Raw genomic sequence first — 7,923 nt, 5'->3', positions numbered from 1 at the left:
AAACTGGTTGATCCACTCTGAGAAGGTGCTATTTAAGAGACTGAGCTGAAAACAGCACCTCAGACTGAGGAAGTCTCTTGGATGAGAGACAAAACGTTTCTATATATTTTTTTGCTTTGTTTTGTTTTTTGTTTTTTTGAATGTCCAGAGGACCAGATTGAACTTTTTTGGATTTTTGTGAAGTTGTAACTTGCAAAGCTGCAGTCCATCTTCTGACATGACTCACAGACGAGGTGTTTCTCTCAGAGCAGGATGAATCTGATCTAAGAGACATACCAGAAACATTATGGTCAAAAGGTCCCTCTGACGTTGGTCATCTCACCTCAATACCACCAGTTCAGATAAAACCGAAGACACAGTGGCATCCCAGAATAAAGCATACCCACTAAAGCCTGAAGACACAGCAGGCATTGACCCAGCAGTAACAGACTTATTGAAAGGTGGAGTCATAACACACTGCTCTGACTCACCTTGCAACACCCCGATCTTTCCTGTGCAGAAAGCAAACAAAACAGATTGGAGAATGATCCAGGATCTGAGACCTGTTAATGATGCAGTCCAAACAAGGGCCCCAAATGTTCCTGACCCACACACATTACTCAATTCATTGCTACCAAACAGGAAGTACTATACAATGTTCGACCTAAGCAACGCCTTCTTTTCTGTTCCTATACATGAGGACTCTCAGTTTTGGCTTGCTTTCACCTTTAAAGGTCAAGGCTACACATACACCAGACTCCCTCAGGGCTTTGCTGACAGCCCCACCATTTTTACACAGACCATAATGACCTGCTTATCAGACCTTGTACTCCCTGGAGGCAGCCAACTTCTGGTTTATGTTGATGACCTTTTGGTAGCATCAGAAACTAGAGAAGCATGCAAAACAGATTCGCTTGCACTTCTCCAACATCTGCACAAAACAGGAAACAAAGTCAGTAAAAACAAGATTCAGTGGTTAAAAACGGAAGTGAACTATTTGGGCCACACACTCTCAGCTGAAGACAGACAAATTCAGAAAAAACGCAAACAGACCATTGCAGACGCTCCAAAACCTGATACCAAGAAACAAATGATGTCATTTCTTGGGCTCTGCAACTATTGTCATGCCTGGATCCCACATTACGCAGACCTGACCCAACCTTTATTGAACTTGATCCACACCACACCAATGGCACTGAAAGACAAAATAGTTTGGACAAATGATGCTTTGACTGCATTTAATGACTTAAAACTCAATTTAATACAAACAACAACTTTGATTTTACCTGAATACACATAGCCTTTTATTCAAACTGTTGACTGCAGACAAGGTTTTATGATGTCAGTCCTGATGCAAAAACATGGCAACAAGTCTAAACCAATAGCTTTTTATTCTAAAAAGTTGGACTCTGTTGCTCAAGCTCTTCCATCTTGCATACAGGCTGTATGTGCAGCTGCATTAGCTGTTGAAGCTTCAGCTGATGTTTTATTTCATGAGACAGAGCTCCTAGTTCCTCACGCTGTTGACATATAGTTACTTCAAAAAAAGATGAACATGTTGTCACCCGCTCGTCACCTGTCCTATAATGTTATCTTACTCTCACAGCCCCACATTCACAATAAACGTTGCACCACACTGAACCCAGCAACTCTTATCCCTCTCCCACATGAGGGTACTCCTCACAATTGTTTGGAGGACACAGAGCGTGTCCAACTTCTAAAACCAGACCTCACGGACACTCCTCTGTCTGGAGGCCTTGTTTGGTTTGTTGATGGATCTTGTTCAAAATCTGAAATTGGAAAAACTCAAACTGGTTATGCCATAGTTGAGTTACCAGACAAAATTATTGAGGCCTGATAGTTGCCCTCACACAATTCTGCACAAGCAGCTGAAATTATAGCCCTTACACGTGCATGTCAGTTGGCAGAAGGCCAGAACCTGACAGTGTACACAGACAGCCAGTACGCTTTCTCAACATTGTTCTACTTTGCAAAACAATGGGAAAAAAGAGGAATGACGACCTCTACTGGTAAACCAGTAACGCACGCCACACTCCTCACTCAACTTCTGCAATTAATTCATTGCCCCTCTAAACTTGCTGTTTGTAAATGTGCAGCTCACACAAAAGGAACTGACCCTGTATCAAATGGCAACAGATTGGTTGACCACTAGGAATGTGCGATATGGCATAAAATTCATATCACGATATGTATTGTGAAGGGTGGCAATAACAATATATATCGCAATATGTTTTTGGTATAACACTTGCTAAAAAAAGCACAGGGTGTCCTTTTGCCATCATATATTTTGAATTAAGAAAATAGGGAGTTTTTAAATAATAAACAAATCGAGTATTAGGCTTCTTTCTTGTAGTGTAAAACAGTGCAAAAGATATCAAATGTAGTTTTAGCCATATGTTTTAAACAAAAGAATATGTTGTTAACTCTTAACAGTTTCCAGTCTTATTAACTTAAGAAATGAACAGCAACAGAGCAGCATTTTACACTGAAACACTTCACCCTCCAAACCTCTAGTGGGCATCTCCTTTCACTTTAATGGAGAGCTGACACAAAATGAGTCTGTGACTTTGACCAGAGGGTCTCGCAATAAAATCACACAACACAGCGTTCTTTTACAGATCAGAGAGCAGGTTTCTCTAAAGCTGACCAACGCTTACTTTAACTTTCGATGGGAAAAAAAAAAACTTTCGATGGAACTCAGCGTTTTGCGCATGCGTCAGAATATGGCAACACTATGGCAAGCCGGCCGTAGTTAGCTTGTAGCTTAGCTACTTAGCCATCGAAGAAAAGACTTTAACGCCACTTGCGCACAGTTTTCAACTAAAAAAAGTAACGATTAAATCTGACAGCTCAGATTTTACACTTGAACACCACTTACGCACAGTTTTCAACTAAAAAAAGTAATGATTAAACTGACAACTCTGATTTTACATCAAACACAGCATTACTGCGGTTAGCCGGTAGAAGACAGATCTCTATCGTAGGCTAAATTTCTATCGTTTCTACCATGTACCGTTTATATCGCGCATTCCTACTGACCAGATGGCTAAGAGTGCAGTCATAGGTGATTTTGGAACATCTTTCCTGGCAAATGAACAAGATCCTGATTTGTTAAACAAAACAGTACTTAAAGACATGCAAGATGCAGCTCCTAAACAAGAAAAACAAATGTGGGAAACAAAAGGAGCAAAACTAAATGATGAACAAACTTATCATCTAAATGAAACTAGTACTGCCTAAAAAAAAAAAAAAAAAAAACTCAGTACTGCCTAAATCTTTATTTAAAGCAGCAACTTTAATGGCCAATGGCTGTTGCCATGTGTCAACAGAAGGGATGACCTCAACTATTCAAAAACATTTTACCACATATGGTCTCGAATCTTGGGCAGCACGGTGGCGCAACTGGTAGAGCTGCTGCCTTTCAGCAAGCAGGTCCTTGGTTCAAACCCCAGTCCAGGGGCCTTTCTGGGTGGAGTTTGCATGTTCTCTCCGTGCATGCGTGGGTTTTCTCCGGGTGTTCCGGTTTCCTCCCACAGACCAAAAACATGCATGTTAGGCTGATTGGTAACGCTAAATTGTCCCTAGGTGTGAGTGAGAGAGTGAATGGTTGTTTGTCTTGTTTGTCTCTATGTGGACCTGTGATGGACTTGCGACCCGTCCAGGGTGTACCCTGCCCCTTGCACAGTGATTGTTGGACATGGGCACCGGCGACCCCCGTGACCCAAAATGGAAGAAGCGGATAAAGATAATGGATGGATGGATGGGTCTCAAATCTTACTTAAAAAACTTTTGTAAAGCCTGACCTGTGTGCATCAGACATGACCCACAAAGGAACATAAGACCAAAGAGACATTCCTTTCCAAAATCAAATTATCTGTTCCAAATAATGCACATGGATTTTATTGAACTAACACAAAGTGGACCTTACAAATATTGTTTAGTCATGGTAGAAGCTTTCTCAAAATGGGTTGAAATTGTCCCATCCAAACATGCAGATGCATTGACTGTAGCAAAAGCTATATGTAAATCCATTATTCCCACACATGGCATCCCACAAACCATTTACAGTGACAATGGTCCACATTTTGTAAATCAGGTCATACAGAACATGGCCTCACATCTAGGACTAACCCTAAAAAAATCACTGTGCCTACCATCCACAAAGTGCTGGATTAGTAGAGAGAACAAATGGCATCATTAAGAGCAGACTTAGAAAATACATGGAGATTACAGGTCGAGCCTGGCCTGAATGCTTAGACCTAGTGAAAATTTATATGAGGATAACTCCAACATCAAACGGATTGACTCCTTTTGAGATCATCCATGGCAGGCCTTATAGTCCACTTCTGTTCTCTCCAGATCTAGAGAAAGCAGAAGAGGAACAGACATTAGCAGATTATATGATCAAAACACTGAAAGAAAAACAGTGTTAAAGACAAATTTACTGCCTTGTGATTCCTCTCCTTCACAGCACACCACTCCTATCCAGCCTAGAGATTGGGTCTTCATTAAGGTCATCAAAAGGAAAACGTGGGCCAGCCCCTGCTGGGAAGGACCTTTACAAGTCTTGCTGACCACTCCAACTGCTTTGAAGATTGCTGAAAGACCCAGCTGGATACATCTCCGCCATTGTAAGTTACATGAAGCACTAGATCCTTAAGTCATTGGAGCAATGGGGAAGTCTGGCATACAAAGAGGACTTCCTTTTGTAGGAGGAGTCGTCTCAAAACCAGTGAAGCAACCAACGATCCCTGTTCTGTTAGGACTTTTTTGGATCAGGTGTTTCTGCATACCTAACAGTAATGGGAGTGCCACAAGCAAGGTGGGCTTTCTGCCGTGTAATGGATGTAGTATGTGGATGGAATTTTTATCATCTTACAGGTCCAAAAACAATCAGACAAAAGCGTTGGTCTGACACAGTCAATCACAACGAGTGGACCTGGGATCCGAAGTATCCCCAAGATACTAATCCATGGTATAGATATGTGAAGTTTAAAAGTGAAAAGAAAAGTGACTGCAAGAGGCTGCTATGTGTGTTCTCTGCTCCCTCCTCCTTCTACTCAGGTACACCTGGAGGCGAGGCCTATGAATACTACCGAAGCTAAATGCATGGCATCCCTAGGAGCCCGGAACTACCAATATCCTGGTATAGTGACCAAAGACACTGACCCTGCTCGTCCAGGGATCAGGAATGGCACTTGTGATACTCTGTTCTTGGCCCAAACTAATGTGACAGTAAGGGGCACATTGAAACCTCAGATACCTGACCTCACAAACCCTGACAAACTGAAATATGTGTTATTCTCAAGGAAACCAAACTCATCTGTGTAGTGCTGATTCATGTTCTAAAGGAGGCCATTGGCTGGGAGAACTCCACACCAGCAATCAATGTTCCGGTGGACATGCCATGGCCCACGGAGAAGGAGCGCCTGTGACCATGTCAGCCCCATCAAACAGCACGTACTTCATCCAGAGTGGATGGTGGCTTTGTGGACACAAAATCTACTCGACACTGCCGATGAATTGGACAGGAGTGTGTGCTCCGATTTGGGTAACAGACCACACCTTCCTCATCCGACCACCAATTGTCAGAAGACACAAACGAGAGGTAATGACTTTCACACCTCACAACCCAATCTGGGGATCTGACGTTCCAAACAATCACAAACTTTGGTCAGTGGAAAACAAAGTTGTACGTGCCCTGTTTCCTTGGATTGGCGTGGGAAAACATGCTCTGTGAACCTTTGTGAACATTTCTCTTGACCTAGAGGAGGCACAGAACCGAGAAACAGCAGCTCTCCATCTGATGGTGTTGCAGAACAGGATGGTGCTCGACTTGCTGACCGCAGCATAAGGAGGGACTTGCACCATAATTGGCACTTCCTGTTGCACTTATATCCCTAGCATAAATGACACTCATGCTGCTGAAGCCATGACCTCACTGCGTAACTTGAGAGACACCCTCAACCACGACACTGTTAACAATAACTGGGACTTGTGGTCATGGTTCACGTCTGGATCATGGTGGCACCTCCTGCTGAAGATCTGCACCCATATCCTGATAATACTCATCCTTTTCTGTGCCTTCACCACATGTGTCATCCCATGTCTGAGAAACATGATGATGAAAGCGTTTACAGGTGCTCTAATCAACCTTCACCAAGCCAGGATGAACCAAGAAGATTGCACTCCACTGGGACCAGTGGAGAGACCAGAATATGGAGAAATTAAAACGTATAGATGCTGTGTAATAAGATGCACTGTGACTCTTGTACTGAAAGTGTGTTCAACAACTAGTACAATGATGAAATTTTTGCTTTATTACCAGCCATGTTCTCTCATGCATTAAATAAATTTCTACTTGTTGTCATTCTTATAAAAAAAGGAAAGGCTTTCTGATGATTTTTATGACTGTATCAGCTTATTCTCATTATTCAAGCTGCTAACATGTTATTCAAGTTAATCACTTTAAACAATTTTAAGAAAGTAATATTTAAGTTCTATTTTTGCTTTTATGCTTTGTTATTCTATAGGAACAATTCTTTATCTTTATGGTTTAAATTTTTTACAGCTTTTAAATTGATAAACAGTAGGGAAATGTAAAATATTTTATATAAAGTTCTCTTTAAAACCTTCAGCTTCTTGTTAGGCAGAACTAGTGTTCACAGCTTTGTCTGTGTATGAGCAACAGAATAACGGTCAAGCCTGATTAACTGGAACTGTTCAAACCTGCACAAGCTGTTTATCTGAAGTAGACTCTTTGTTTCCAACCGCAAGATGTTCCAACCGCCTTACTGAAATATTCTTAACACCACTTGTTGATGTGAAACTGCTACAGTTCCTGTTTTTACTCCCACTCTTGCCAATAAAGATACAGCTCGAACCACAAGGTTTGTGAGTTCACACTGATCTTGGTCAGTAGTGCACTCCCCCGTTGCAAAGAGCTTGGTCAAAAATCTTACTCTGTCTTTATGAGTCTTTTATTGTGTAGGTATAAGAGAAAATACCGGACAATATGTATATATATATATATATATATATATATATATATATACATATATACACACACACACACATGTATACATATATATACACACATATATGTATATATACATATATGTATATATATATATATATATATATATGTGTATATGTATATATATATATGTATATATGTATATATATATATATATATATATATATATGTATGTATATGTTGTAACGAGTCTGTATGGATCAGCACAAGACCTGACTCAGGACAACATTAAAATAAAAGGTTTTATTTTATTAAAGGCGTTCGTCTGAAGGATCTGAGCCTCAGTTCTGGTCCAATCTATGAAGACAGACAGGTTAGTGACTGCAAAAAGGTTCTGGGAGCTGAGAGGTGGTGTGCACGTCACTAACCTTCTGTGGCAGGAGTAGAGCTGAGACAGAGAACGTTGGAGGGCTGGGCAGGAAACAGAATCCAGGGACGTAGCAGGGGTCGAGAGCCAGGAGCTGTGTGAACAGGCAAAAGGATGATCCAAAAAGGAGAATCCATGGTCGTTGTCAAAGAGGGGAGCAAGGTCGTACCGTGTAAGCTGCAGGCGTGGTATCCAGACAAGGGCAAGACAAGGCGAGGAGTCAAGAACAAAGCTGTGGTCATAAACAAAGAAACTGTGGACGAGGACTGTTGGATAATTTACTTGCTGTGAGGCTTTCAATAATCTGGCACTGAGGAGAGTGAGAGTGGAGCTTAAGTAGTGAGCTGAACAGGTGTGGCAGGTGAGTGGTGATTGCAGAGACAGGGTGCAACAGATGAGTGCAGATTGCTGAGAGAGAGTGACAGGAGCAGAAAATGGGTGATAGGCAGTGCAGGACCAAACAGGATGAAATAAACAGAAACTGAGGCAGGAAAAAACGTGAATGATCTTAAAACAGGGG

The sequence above is a fragment of the Nematolebias whitei genome, chromosome 19 (assembly GCF_014905685.2).
Source record: "Nematolebias whitei isolate Nwh7 chromosome 19, NemWhi1, whole genome shotgun sequence".
Lineage (NCBI taxonomy): Eukaryota > Metazoa > Chordata > Actinopteri > Cyprinodontiformes > Rivulidae > Nematolebias > Nematolebias whitei.
This window is presented reverse-complemented; position numbering follows the sequence as displayed.